Raw genomic sequence first — 14,017 nt, 5'->3', positions numbered from 1 at the left:
CATGCCCTGTTCTATTTTCTTCATATCCTTATGGGGTTTTGCTGGGAACAGTCCCAAACCATAAGTATCCCAGTTTCAGACTCTGCTTTTGGGACTCCCAACCTCAATCAGAGATAAACTGTAGACACAAGGCAATGTTTTGTTTACAGTAACAGATACTGCATATAATTCACAGTTTGCATAGTGTTTTTTGCATATTATCTTTCTCTGAAAATGATTCTCTTGGGAATCTATTATTTTTCCACAGTTTTGCAATGAGAAAACCAAGAACAATATTGTTTATAAAGACAGCAAATATGGTGAACCCAGGTCCTTTGGTTCCATGCCTTGATATCTTTGTACTTGATAGTCTGACTTTCTCTACTGATGCACAATTTCAGTTTGAAAATTGAGTTCCTTGTTTCGTGGATGCAGAATCATTTGACATTGCTTTGCTGTTCACTTCTAACCATCTGAAGCTGCTGGATCACCTTGGATACTTTTAGACCAAAATCCAGAATGAAACAACCCATTTGAGACATTTGACTCCATCTGAATGTTGGAGTTTTATTTCTTTGGAATTTGGAATTGCTGGGTCATACGGAAACAGAGCAGACATTAGAAATACATTGCAGATAGAAAACTTTTGAGAGAAAATGCTTTCCAGTTGGAAGAATCGGATCTTTTGAACTTTCTAAATTCAGAGTTCTCAGGGCATGGATTTTTAAATATAAAAAACTAGGCAGAGAAGAACAGGCCATGGCAAAACTTGCAGACCAAAGATGAACAGTTGCAATCTGCTTTCTAGGGAAGGTTATGATATTTTATATAAAACAGAATGAAAGAAAGTTTTTGCATATATGAATAAACAACTTCCTATAACTTATTCTTCAGGCAAGATTGTGCCAAGAGAGACATGTTACCTCCATATCTACATCAGAAAGAAAAAGCATAACTAATTAAATATATGTATATATCTTAATAAGTGCTAGTTAATATTACCACTGAGAAATTACTGGTTTGGCTCTAAAGAAATCTATAGTATGGTTCAAAGACTTTGGAAATTCTAGTTTACTGAAATAAAGGGGGAATATAATGTATATATTAAGAGTAGTTGCCTCTAAGCATAATTTTATTTATTCTAGTAATGCTTTCTAGATAATACCGCCTCCGACAAATTCATAGCAGACTTTACCATGCTCTTTGTGTAAACAAATTTGACCTCCTGGTCAAATCACAGAAAAATAGAGATTAAAAATTTAGGGTTTTGTTTTAAATAATAGCACAACCTTAGAAAGAGAGTCAGAGATCAAGAGATTGATAAGTTTAGGAAACAAAGGTTAAAAACTCCTTTGCCAAATTGTTGTCTTTTCATTTTCTTGGTATTTATTTATTATTTTTATTTTTCTGTTATGAGTCACTGTGTTGTAATACAAGATAATTAGCAACTGCTTTATCTTTAAAATATTACTCATTACATTGTATAGCAGGATAATAATTTGACATCTTGTTTGGTGTGCTTTTATTCTCAATAAATAACTTTCTTAAACTTATTGCCCTACCATGTAAGTTGAAGTACCTATTAACTTATGATTTGGCTGTTTTGGCATACCTAAGGTAACACAGAAGTCGTATCTTGGCTTTTGAGTTTAAAGCAGACTTTTGAAAGAAAATCTATTGTGGTAACATATGTATAACATAAAATTTGCCATTTTAATCATTTTCAATGACATTAATTATTTTTATAGTTTGCTGAAATCACCACCATCCATTATGAAAAGTTTTTCATCATTGACAACTGAAACTGTACCCTTTAAGTAATAGCTCCCTCTAGTCCTCTCCTTCCCCCAGCCCCTGAAAACCTGTATTCTAGTTTCCCACTCTGTGAATTTGCATATTTTGATTATTTCATATAAGTGAAGTCAAACAATATTTGTCTATTTATGTCTGGCTTATTTCACTCAACATGATGTCTCTAAGTTTTGTCCATGTTGTATTATGGACAACTTCATTCCTTTTTATGGCTGAATAATATTCCAGTGTATGGATAGACCACATTTTGTTTACACATTCATTGATGGGTACTTGGTTGCTTCTGCTGTTTGGCTGTTGAGCAGTGCTGCCACTGACACTGTCATACAAATATCTGTTCAAAACCCTGCTTTCCGTTCTTGTGGGTATATACCAAGGAGTGGAATTACTGGGTCATATAGAAACACAGCAGACTTTTGAAATACATTGCAGATAGAAAAGTTTTGAGAGAAAAGGCTTTCCAGTTGGAAGAATTTGATCTTTTGAACATTGTAAGTCCAGAGGTCTCTTGGCACGAATTTTTAAGTATAAACAATTAGAGAAGAACACCTGATTGGCCAGAACCAATTTTTCCTGCCCTCTCAGATTACATAATAAATCTGTCTTAGTTTGCCAGGCCTTCTATAGCAAAGTATCACAGACCAGCAGGCTTGAACAACAGGAATTTACTGTCTTACGATTTGGAGGCTGAAGGTCTGAACTCTGGGTGTCAGCAGGACCATGCTTTCTCTGAGTCTGGAGTGTTTTGGCAGTGGCTGGCTGGCAATCCTAACTCAGGTTCTGCTCGGCTACATGGCTGTCTGTCACCTTCTGCTTCCTCCTCCTGTGTCCAGATTTCCTCTGCGTACAAGAACTCCAGTCAATGTGGATTAAGGCTCACACTGCTTCAGTTTGGCCTCACCGTAACTAATAGAATCTTCAAAGATCCCATTTACAAATGTGGTCACATCCTTAGGACTAGAGGTTAGTACTTGAACGTGTCTTTGTGGGGTCATGATTCAATTCATAACGGAGCCCATAAGAAACGTCCGATTAGAACGTGGTGGAGGAGGTAAGCAGATCATCTGGGGGCTGGTAATGACTTTGACTTTGGCCTTCATTGAGATGGGAACCACTGGAAGATTTTCTGCAGTGTTACGATGTTTCTATGGTTTCAAAGAATCACACTGGCTGCTGTCTGGGGTAGGGAAAGTTCCTTTGGTACAGCAAGTGCAACCATTGGTTATTAATCTGTGACATCACTTAGAAAACAAACTTTAGGGACTAAGCCAATAGATTCTTCACGGGAGAAGGGAAAAGACATGTGAGTATACGCTCATATAATTTCTTTCTCAAAAAGCAAGGAGCTTAATTGCAGAGTAGCAGCTGCAGAGCATTGTTAACCAAATAAAAAAACAATTTCAATTAAAAGAGAGGACGATCCAGCCAATGAAAGGGTGAAGTTCTCCCTGGGAATTTCCTTGGAAGCCAGACTTGATGCTTTGCTTTCTTTCAGAGCCATCCTATGTTGCTTGTGGAATGATAGTTTATGCTTACTACAACATGTGGAAATTGGAAGGGGAATCCAGAGACCTGGGTTCCCTGCCTAGCTCTGCACAACCTATCACACAGCTGCTTCAGTCTCTCTTTCACAAGTCTCTAGAATTTGGGGGTAGAATTGCCTCTTTGCTATATTTCTCCAAAATGTTTGAAGGTCTCCTGAGACAATGCTTTTGACAGCACCTTAGCTAAGAATGCATCCCTCCCTGCAAGGGCATTGTCATCAGCTTTGCCCAAATTCTAAAGGAACAATGCATGCCATTGAAAGAGGAATGCAACAGATTGACAAATGAAAAAGTAAAGTGATAGCTGTCCTATCCCTTATATGTACATCAGAGCCAAGCATTGTCCTCTAGTTAAGATTTAGAAGCATTGCGTGAATACACATGTATCATCCTATAGAAGCACCACACACAAAGACTTGCAATGTTTAGCACCCTATGCATGATGGCATGAATGAAGGTAGTAGCAGGGATTCTGGCATTTGAAATTGGACAGTGCTCTGCAGCACACCATGGGGTGCACAGCTCTAGCTGGTGTGTTCAGAAAAGAGCTTTCTGGAAGAGGCACTTGACCTCACTGAGACCTGAATGGTGAGAAGCCGCATGAGGGAGGGATGTAGAAGACTGCTTTAGGAGTCAGGTGGCTGATGTAAATGTGCAAAGCTGCTAGGTAATAGCATAGCAGGGACAATTGCTGCCTGACCCCATATCCCTGTGGCCTGGCTCTGTGTTCACCTGCAGGGAAGATGGACAGTTGCCTGCAAATTCAAAGCTTCTCATCTCCACAGCCTGCAGCCGCCTGCTTCTCTGCCTGAGAGCCTGCTCCCTCCTTCTCAGTGATCTGGAAATGCAGAAATTTATCGCCCTTCTCCCACAACAGCCCTCAACCAGTGGGGGACTAGAGCCCAGGAATTAAATGCCTTCCAACTCCCCATTCTCAGTTTGTTGACTCAGTTTCTCAAAGGGTCCTCAGCTGGTGAGAGCCCCAGTAACTCCCAGTGGAATTCCTTCATTAACACACCCTTTACTGGCTTTTCTCTTGTCCCTGCTTCCCTCTCCCACCCCTCGCTGCTTCTTTAGATCTGCCCAAATAAGCTACTTGTACCCAAGTCCTTTTCTTGGGTCTGCATTGGGAGAAACCTGAACTAAGATAATGGGAAGTGGTAAAACAAACAAACAAACAAAAAACACGTGGGCATCTGGAGAGTGCAAATCCACTAAAAAGCATCAAAATTCACTTTTAGAAGAATAGCAAATAAGCAAAAAAACACTGTGCTGATTGTGCATAAACACATACACGGTTCCAGTCTCGCCTGCTTGCCAGTTTGCATTCACTGGGCTTGATGCTTTTTAGGTCCAGCTGTTACTTTCTATGATGTGTATGTGCAGGCTAGGAAGGAGACAGTCCTGTGAAGTATAGGAAATGGGCTCAATTTAAAATAAAGGGGGGAAAAGTGATCTGAGATATAATTCCGATCTTGAGGCTTGTAGGAGGCTATACGTCTTGATCTGAGGTATCAAGCTAATGTGCAAGGCTCATTTATTTCCAGGTAGGTCAGAGCTTATGTGTGGGGATCTGTCACATCCCATAAGGAAAGAGTGTGAGTGACGCCCCCTCAGCACCATCTTTTCTGGCGGTGGTGCCAGTTTTTTCCACTAGAGAGCATTGCAGTTACAAAAACAAGAGAAGAGATGTCTTTTTGGTCCAAATTATTGAATTAAGAAGCTCCTTGTACCAGAATTGTATTTCTGGTTGAGATCACAGGCATCTCTTTTGTACTTAAATGTAAATTACACCAGTCATGACTACATTCAGGATGCTGGACTGGAAATTGGATTCAAAACTGACCAGCCCTGAATTGGGAATGTAATTTTCAGAGACAATGGACAGGTTATACTGATAATACATCTTCTGGTCGCAGTGAGGTGGACCTCAAGGTGGAAGACAGGAGTTTAATTATGACTCTGCCCCTTTCTAGCAACTTGAGCTTAAACCAGTTGTGTAACTTGTTTCCTGATCTGTAAAATGAGAATAGTTAACCAGAGAGTTTTGATAAATGAAAGGCTCAAGGATTTTGTTAATTTTAAAGTGCCACCAATCATATGAGGTGGTGGTGATGTTATGGGACTGAGTATATTAGTCTTCATACTGCATGATCCTTGGAGGGGCCTATTACTCAAAAATGACTTCCATGATGAGTGTTGTGCTTCCTAGAATTCTGTTGCTAGATATTCATTCATTTGAACTGAATTGTCACTTCTTTAATAAGCACATTCTCCTGGAATAGTGCCTACACATTAAGCAGTGACAAATCATCAACATTTCAGTGTGCTTATTTGGGGACTTGGTGCATTTGGTTGAAAGCAAGACCTAAGATATCTTGATTTGGGCAAAGGTAAGAGACTGTTTAGCAAGGGGAAGTGATTCTCTCCAGAGATAAAGGATGTCAGGTCTTGGTCTCTAAAAGTAAATTTTGGCTGGAGAGGACTGAGCTAGAAGGGAGACGGCCCAGCCTTACACGTTTTCTGAGAGTGGCCAGGTTTTAGATATCTTCATTTATTAGTCATTAAGGTTGTTGATAAATATTCCCCTTCTCTTCTTTTCATATATATATGAGATTGCCTTTATCTATCCCCTTTGAAGTTAGGTCTATCCATGTGATGTGCTTTAGCCTGTGAAATGTTCTAACATGTCAGTTTCAAGTAGAATTTTTTAAAGGCAGTGCAAAATTGGCCAAGATCTCTTTCATCTGCCTGCCAGTGGATCTTCAGCCTGGGTCTTGGAACAAGGCAGATATGAGACAGAGTCACAACCCTTCTGCAGTGGATGTGTACCATGAGCAAGCAATAAAACGTGTGCTACTAAGCACTGAGGTTTGGGGGTTATTGTCACTGCAGCACAAAATAGCCTATCTTGACTGATACAGAGAAAGAACAAGAAAGAGGAAGATGAGCCAACCAGCAAACAGTGGATGTAGCACAGGAAAAGCTTAAAGGGTAGTCCCAAAATGATGGCAGTGCAGCAAACATTTTAATGTAGACCAAGAGCTGGAAGGCCCTTGGATGTAAATAGAAAATTTTGATATAATAAGAGAGTCTTGGGGTAAAATAGACATATGATAAAAGCCAATAGGAAATGGGTAAAGGTAAGGAAAAAAAAAAAAAAAAGAAAATGTACAACAAAATACACAGATTGTCTCCATAGTAACAAATTTTCCCAGAGAACAAAAATACTATCATGGATTATTGATATGCAATTTTAAGATCAATGTCTAGACACAGCAAGAAAGAAAAAAATTTTAATGTTACCTAATTCAATTGTACTAAAGTACAAGTACAAAATACCAAAGATTGGGTGGTAAAAAAAAGAGGAGAGCTGAAAGAAAGAGGAGGGATGTTTATATCTTCATCTTATAACTTATGGCATAGTCAAGAGACGATCAATTGTTGGTAATGTTAGAGTATTACTTAAAGTTAAAAGGCAACCAATGGACAATATAAAAATGCTGAAATAGCTAAATAGGGAGGAGGAGGTAGGAGTGGTTAGAGTTCATGATATTCTTTCCTGTTACAATGGGAAATAATAAATAATGGTTAAACTTTATCTGTGAAGTCCGAGCCGTATAAAGATAACTACCAGAAGAAATAACTGAGAGTTAGAAATGGGTGTCCTTCTTTAGATGTGATTATGATGACATAGTGAAGGTCTGCAGTCTCGGTCTACAAATGCGTGGTGAGCAATTAAGCTGGAGGATGGGCCTTTTGACACATGCACTCTGCCTAGCCGTGCTAGAAAAATATTTTGACTCCAAGCCTTAAAATACCCACATGGAGTCTGTGCTCACCTCATTCACACAATTAAAGAGCTCCCTGGACATTAGACCTCTCCAGGGAAAAGATCGCCCCCACTAGATCAGGGACATCAGGGTTTGTTCCATAGCATAAGAGAGCATGGGGCTGGGCCAGGCCCCAGCGGCACTGCTACCTGAGCAGAATTTGGATCCTTCAGTCAGGTTTCCCCAAATTCTTTTAAGAGAAGTCCATGTTCAACTGCTTGAGCTTTGTTTTGGCAACCCCCTGCCTTGGATTGCTTGTAGGCTGTTTTGAGGAGGTAGAAGTTGAGTATATTTATTTTTTATTGCGACTTGTTCAGGACCACATTTTACAAAATGTTTTGTTTCATTTAATATTGTTCCTGGAAAGGAAAGTTGTATTACAATTGTTTTAGTGGAATAGAGAATAGTTTTTTTTGTTTTTTTTTAATTAGGGCTTATTTTGAAAAATTCTGAATTTAATTCAAATGTATGCCAATACCTTCCAAAGTAAGATAATATTCACATACAGTTGTTCTGATCAGATGGCTTAGAGAAATTTCTGGAATATTCACATCCAAAGATTCCTTATGAATGAATGTATTTGTTTTAAATCTAATGAAAAACTGCAACGTTTTTCTTCATACATTTTCATTATATGTGTTAACAACCTTAGTTGCAAACAAACAAAATCCTTAAGCTATTTTTTTACCTTGCCTTCCTAAAAAAAAAAAAGAAAAAGAAGGAAAGAAATGGTTGTCCTTGCTGAACAGGACTTGGCTTTTGAAGGGTGGGGCAGGGATATTGCTTCCGGGCCATGTATTACTTTAATTTTAAAACTTTTTAAATAAAAAAATTAAGAATGTTCCCCTAGGTAGGCCAAGAATTGATCTGCCTCTCTGATTTTGGTGAAATGAGAAGCCCAAAAGTAATTCACTTCCCTGATCTCAATTTGTATTCAGTATCCAGAATGGTGTTTTTTTTTGCTGTTGTTTTTGCTCTTTCATGGGGGCAAAAAGTGAAATACTTGGACTGTGAGAGACCTCTCATCATTCACTGGATAGATATGTGAATGCTCAGGCTCTTGAACTAAATTGTATGGAATTCAGTCTTAACTCTTTCATTTTGTAGCTGTGTGACTTTGAACAAATCACTTCACCTCTCTGGGTCTTGGTTTCCTTCTTTGTAACAAGGAGAGAAAAAATGGTATAATATTCTCCTGGATATTAGGATGAAATGAGAAGTAATTCATTAAAAATGATCAGACTAGTTCCTGGAATATGATAAACACTCAATAAATGCCAGCTTTCTTCTTCTTCCTCCTCCTCCCCCTCCTCTTCCTCCTTCTCCTCCTCCTCCTCCACTTTCATCCTCCTCTTTCTTCTTCTTCATTATGTGCCAAACAATTTTTTAGGCCTTAGAATTTCAAAGGTGAGTAAGAAATCCTTGATATCTGTCCTGACAGAACTTAGATTCTAGTGAATGAAAAAGAGAAGTGATCAAGCAGATACAAAACAGGAAAAGAAGTGCAAGTGAAGGGCAAGTCACAGAGTTGCTGATGGTGTCACCTCTTTTATCTTGCATGGAACATTCGTATCATCTTTCTACTTTGAGTTCTTGGCCATATTACTTTCTTTGACATTCAGTGACACTAACAAGCTATTTCTTTTGTATCCTCCCACCAAGAGTCTGTGCCACCTGTAAGTCCCTGCCTATTCCTGAGTGTAGATAGTTCAAGTTTCCTGGGTCTTCCAAGTGCTGTGAATTATATTTTTCATGTTCCTGTAGACATATGCACTGTCACAAGTATTCAGAATATCCCAATAAAGGGCAGGTTCAGGTGTGGCCCCTGTTAGAAGAAACGATAAGCACTTTCCCTGTCTCTCATTACATCTCATCTCAGGATAAGTATATTCTGGTTATTTTTCAAGGCAGAAGGCACTTGCTTTAAATCTATGCATTTTAAAAAATACCATGACATTTTGCTTCTGAGACAAAAGTCAAATGCCAAAGACAAAATCACCTCTACAAATACGGGTATTAAAAACTTAATTTATAAATGCAAACAAGATCACCTGCCAAGATGCGAACACAGTTATCTGGTTTGCAGACTCATAGATTGTGGGAAAGACTCCCCCTGTACCACGCCTGTGTGTTTGCTGCCTTATCAGGGATGGAGAGGGCTCTTCCAGAAAGAAGCCTCCCTTTGGCATCCTTTCCTGTCTGAATGCTTAAATACAGCTGGTGGGCTTGCAGTTACAACTCTGGAATTTATTGAGAGAGAAACAGGAAGCAGGATGGTTTACCATGCATCAGTTCTGTGAACTCTAGACACCTATATCATTTGGAAAACTCTGTCAATTCCCAGTGTCCCCTCCTCACCATGGCCCCATGAGACCCCACCACGGACCCTGATTGTTCCATGCACAGTACCCCTTTCCCCTGGGAGTAGCACAGGTGCAAAAATAGATGATTTACAGGAGGAAGGGCTACATCTTTTGACCTTTAAACAGTGCTTTGGACATAATAAGAGCCCAATAATTACTTAGAATGAATGAGAGTCTCAAATGGGGACCACTGAAAGACATTGCACATAAATATAAGGATGTTGGGAGAGAGAAGTTTCAATTCCCAAAGGCTAAGCTGGTTGGAGGTAAATTTGGGAGTGTGAAGACGTTTTTCCTACTGAGGGAAGACAGACCATCTACAGAGTACATGGACAGAAACAGGCAAGAGTGAGACATTGAGCCTTATTATATTGCCTGAGTCAGTCTTGCTACAGGTGGCTCCACACCTGGAATTCCCAGTTACGTGATCCAGTAAACTCCATTTTTACTTAAATAGTCTAAATTATGTTTCTATTCCTGTGCTTTAAAAAAAAAAAATCTTATTTTGCTTTGCTTTTAATTCCTACCACACCCACCAACTATATCCTCCCAGTGAAGTGGGAGAAAAGAACAAGGCCAAAAGGAGAGTGTGCAAGATGAGAAGGCAACCAGATAAGCAAATGCATGTTTTCCAGAGATGCTGGGTGTTCTAGTTTGCTAATGCTGCTGGAATGCAAAACACCAGAGATGGATTGGCTTTTATAAAAGGGGGTTTATTTGGTTACACAGTTACAGTCTTAAGGTCATAAAGTGTCCAAGGTAACACATCAGCAATCAGGTACCTTCACTGGAGATGGCCAATGGTGTCCAGAAAACCTCTGTTAGCTGGGAAGGCATGTGGCTGGCATCTGCTCCAAAGTTCTGGTTTCAAAATGGCTTTCTCACAGGATGTTCCTCTCTAGGCTGCAGTACCTCAAAAATGTCACTCTTAGTTGACTTGGGATATTTGTCCTGTCTCAGCTTCTCTGGAGCAAGAGTCTGCTTTCAATGGCCATCTTCAAACTGTCTCTCATCTGCAGCTCCTGTGCTTTCTTCCAAGTGTCCCTCTTGGCTGTAGCTCCTCTTCAGAACATCACTGTCAGCTGCACTGAGTTCCCTCTGTCCGTCAGCTCATTTATATGGCTCCAGTGACTCAACTTAGACCCACCCCAAATGGGCGGAGCAACACCTCCATGGAAATTATCCAATCAGAGTCATCACCCACAGCTGGGCAGGGTGCATTCCAAAGAAACACTTAAAGAATTACGATTTAATCAACACTGATAGCGTCTGCCCACACAAGATTACATCAAAGATAATGGCGTTTGGGGGACACAATAGATTCAAACTGGCACACTGGGTAAGCCCAGACTCCTAGATGTGGCCCCTTACTCAGCCTAATGACCACTTCCAGTCAGTCCTCTAGAGTGGACACACCAGTTGAATTTAAACACACCTGCCTCCCTCTACCTTCCTTTCCCTGCTGATAGCAGCCTATAGCCTTTAGCTCATAACTTGAATCAGTAGCATCCCCTGCTGATCTGAGAGGTTGATTGGTAATGATTAACAGCAAAAGACTAAAGTAGAACCAGGGCTCTAGAACTTTGAGCTGATTAGGCAAGAATTTCATAGTTCTTCTGTCCTCAGCCAAACCCTAAGTTTTCAGGATAAAGCTTCCTTCTTGCCCCTAGGAGTCATTTCCTCTTTGGCCATCAAGTCTACTCAGTTGTATTGGTTAGCCTTCTGAGGAAGCTGGGATTATGTCTCTCCTCTCAGTTGACTATGCCTAGAGAGCCCCAAACCTGAGCCAATGCTACCACCTCTTCGGCCTCTGCTTCCAGCAACCCAAAATGAGAAGACAAATTCAACTTAAATCCCCAGTGCACCCAGAAAGGAATGTCTGTGCATGTGTGTGCACAAGACCACAAGTCAGTTTTTGTATTCAAAGTTTTCTAGACCTGTTCCAGGGTTTGCAATTCATGCTCCCAGTTGGTGTCAGTTTTTTCTCTCATTGAACAGTTGGATACTCCTAATCTGATACTTATAAGAGGCAAAGTCCTGGGTGAGCATGTATTTGATATCTTAGTATGTTTTAGTCAAACTCATAAATATAATGAGATTTGATGGTTGTTCCTAATTATGCTCGAGAAAGTAGAACTCAGGGCTTCAAACCCCAGCTCTAGCACTACATTTATGACCTGAAAGTTTCTGGATCTTCCTTGAAAGAGCCACAGAGCTGAGATTTTTGAAAATTAAACCCAGTCTCATCCTGAAAGTGTCTGAATTACAACACAAATTAATTTCCTAATCTTGAAGAGTACCTGCTGTTAAAGTGAGGACAATGATGTGGAAGGAATGGGATCCTGAAAATTGGAATGGGCAGATTGTAATTGAACCTTATATTCTGCTGAGTTTTGTTTGCTAGTAGAGACAGTTCTTCCATCTCCTTCTGAGGAGGTTAACCCTGCTTTCCTGTATAAACCTGTAATGACCCCTCCTAAGGAATCAGCCTTTCCAGCCCCATCTGAGGACCTTAACCTCGCTTGACCGGGTGAATCTATAATGACCCCTTCTAACGTAGTTACCTTGCCAAGACCCTGCTGATTCTCCTCAGGCCATCCCCACTGCCCATTTTTTTTTTTTTTTTTTTTTTTTTTTTTAAATCATCATTTTATTGAGATATATTCACATACCACGCAGTCATACAAAACAAATTGTACTTTCGATTGTTTACAGTACCATTACATAGTTGTACATTCATCACCTAAATCAATCCCTGACACCTTCATTAGCACACACACAAAAATAACAAGAATAATAATTAGAGTGAAAAAGAGCAATTGAAGTAAAAAAGAACACTGGGTACCTTTGTCTGTTTGTTTCCTTCCCCTACTTTTCTACACATCCATCCATAAACTAGACAAAGTGGTGTTTGGTCCTTATGGCTTTCCCAATCCCATTGTCACCCCTCATAAGCTACATTTTTATACAACTGTCTTCGAGATTCATGGGTTCTGGGTTGTAGTTTGATAGTTTCAGGTATCCACCACCAGCTACCCCAATTCTTTAGAACCTAAAAAGGGTTGTCTAAAGTGTGCATAAGAGTGCCCACCAGAGTGACCTCTCGGCTCCTTTTGGAATCTCTCTGCCACTGAAGCTTATTTCATTTCCTTTCACATCCCCCTTTTGGTCAAGAAGATGTTCTCCGTCCCACGGTGCCAGGTCTACATTCCTCCCTGGGAGTCATATTCCACGTTGCCAGGGAGATTCACTTCCCTGGGTGTCTGATCCCACGTAGGGGGGAGGGCAGTGATTTCACCTTTCAAGTTGCCCACTGCCCATTTTTGCTTCTAATCCTATAACGGTCCTCAAGTCCCAGCAGGCCCCAAAGGGTGAAAGGTACAAAGTGTGGCCCATGAGGAGATGTGCTACACACCAAAAGAACGGCATGATTTTTCCAATTTATACAGGCAGAAATCTGAAGGACATCCATGGGAATGGATATTAAGGGTGTGGAATGATGGTGGTAGGAACGTAATTTCAGTTCAGACTGAATTTGTTGATATGGGTCTGCTAAGCAGAGATTCTGTAGCTCAAGGGGTTAGACAGAGCTCTAACAGTTTGGTTGGCTGGCTGGAACATAGACCAAAAGGTGGTCTACATTGAATGAAGCTGACATGCCAGAACTGCCCCAGTATAGTATAATCGAATGTATCCAAATGCTTAGGGAGATTGGAATGTTAGAGTGGACTTATCATGTAAGACCTGCTCGTCTACCCTGGGAGTGTCCAGAAAACAAACCTTTCACCACAACTATGAGCAGTGAATTTTTGAGGGGACCCCCAGCATCCCTGATGAGCTCTTTGGTCCTTCCTCTCTGTAGATCAGAAATTGCAGTGGGAATGCTGCCACTGAACTAGGATCCTTGAATGCAATGGAGAGAATTGAATCTCCAAGTGGCCAAGGGATAGGACTTACTCGCCAAGGCAAAGGCGGGGGGGGGATGTAGTGACCATAAAGGACACAGCATTAACCAGAATAGTCTGACTCCCAGGGACCTATGGCATTGGCTAGGTGATCATGGTGTCTCTGGAATATGTAGGCAGTATGCTAAATTCTTACTTGATCTCTTTAAGTGGAAGTGTTCTGGGTCAAGTGAACAGAAGTCTAACTTCAGTCATTAAAACAGAGTCTCAGTCCCTTAATCAATTCCCAGACTTGAGACAGTTTACACACCCAGAACTCTTTGAAGGAAGAACCCTGCCACATTGTCCCAAATTTTTGCTGTTACTCTTTCTCCCAGCCTTCCCCAAAGGGACCTATAGAGTTTTACTGGGGCAACTTTGTATTAGGGAAAAGGAAGTAACCAGCTTTTTCAGGGATTACTGGACACTGGCTCTGAACTAACACTAATTCCAGGAGACCTAAAGCAGCACTGTGGCCCACCAGTAAGAGTTGGGGCTTGCTTATGGAGGTCTAGTGATCAGTGGGGTTTTAGCCCAGGTTT

The 14,017-nt window shown here is 40.5% G+C and overlaps 1 long non-coding RNA gene across 1 annotated transcript in view; it reads left to right on the top strand.

Annotated features, from left to right (window-relative positions):
* The first annotated feature begins 2,532 nt into the window (after positions 1-2,532).
* LOC119507639 overlaps positions 2,533-14,017 on the top strand; it is a 495,363-nt gene continuing 483,878 nt past the window's right edge. Inside the window, exon 1 of the long non-coding RNA XR_005211337.1 lies at positions 2,533-2,754. This is a non-coding gene — a long non-coding RNA (uncharacterized LOC119507639). The remainder of the gene's footprint in view (positions 2,755-14,017) is intronic.

This window comes from Choloepus didactylus, chromosome 1 (genome assembly GCF_015220235.1).
Source record: "Choloepus didactylus isolate mChoDid1 chromosome 1, mChoDid1.pri, whole genome shotgun sequence".
Taxonomy (NCBI): Eukaryota; Metazoa; Chordata; class Mammalia; order Pilosa; family Megalonychidae; genus Choloepus; species Choloepus didactylus.
Note: the sequence above shows the minus strand (reverse complement) of the source record. Positions and strands in the feature narration are given on the sequence as shown.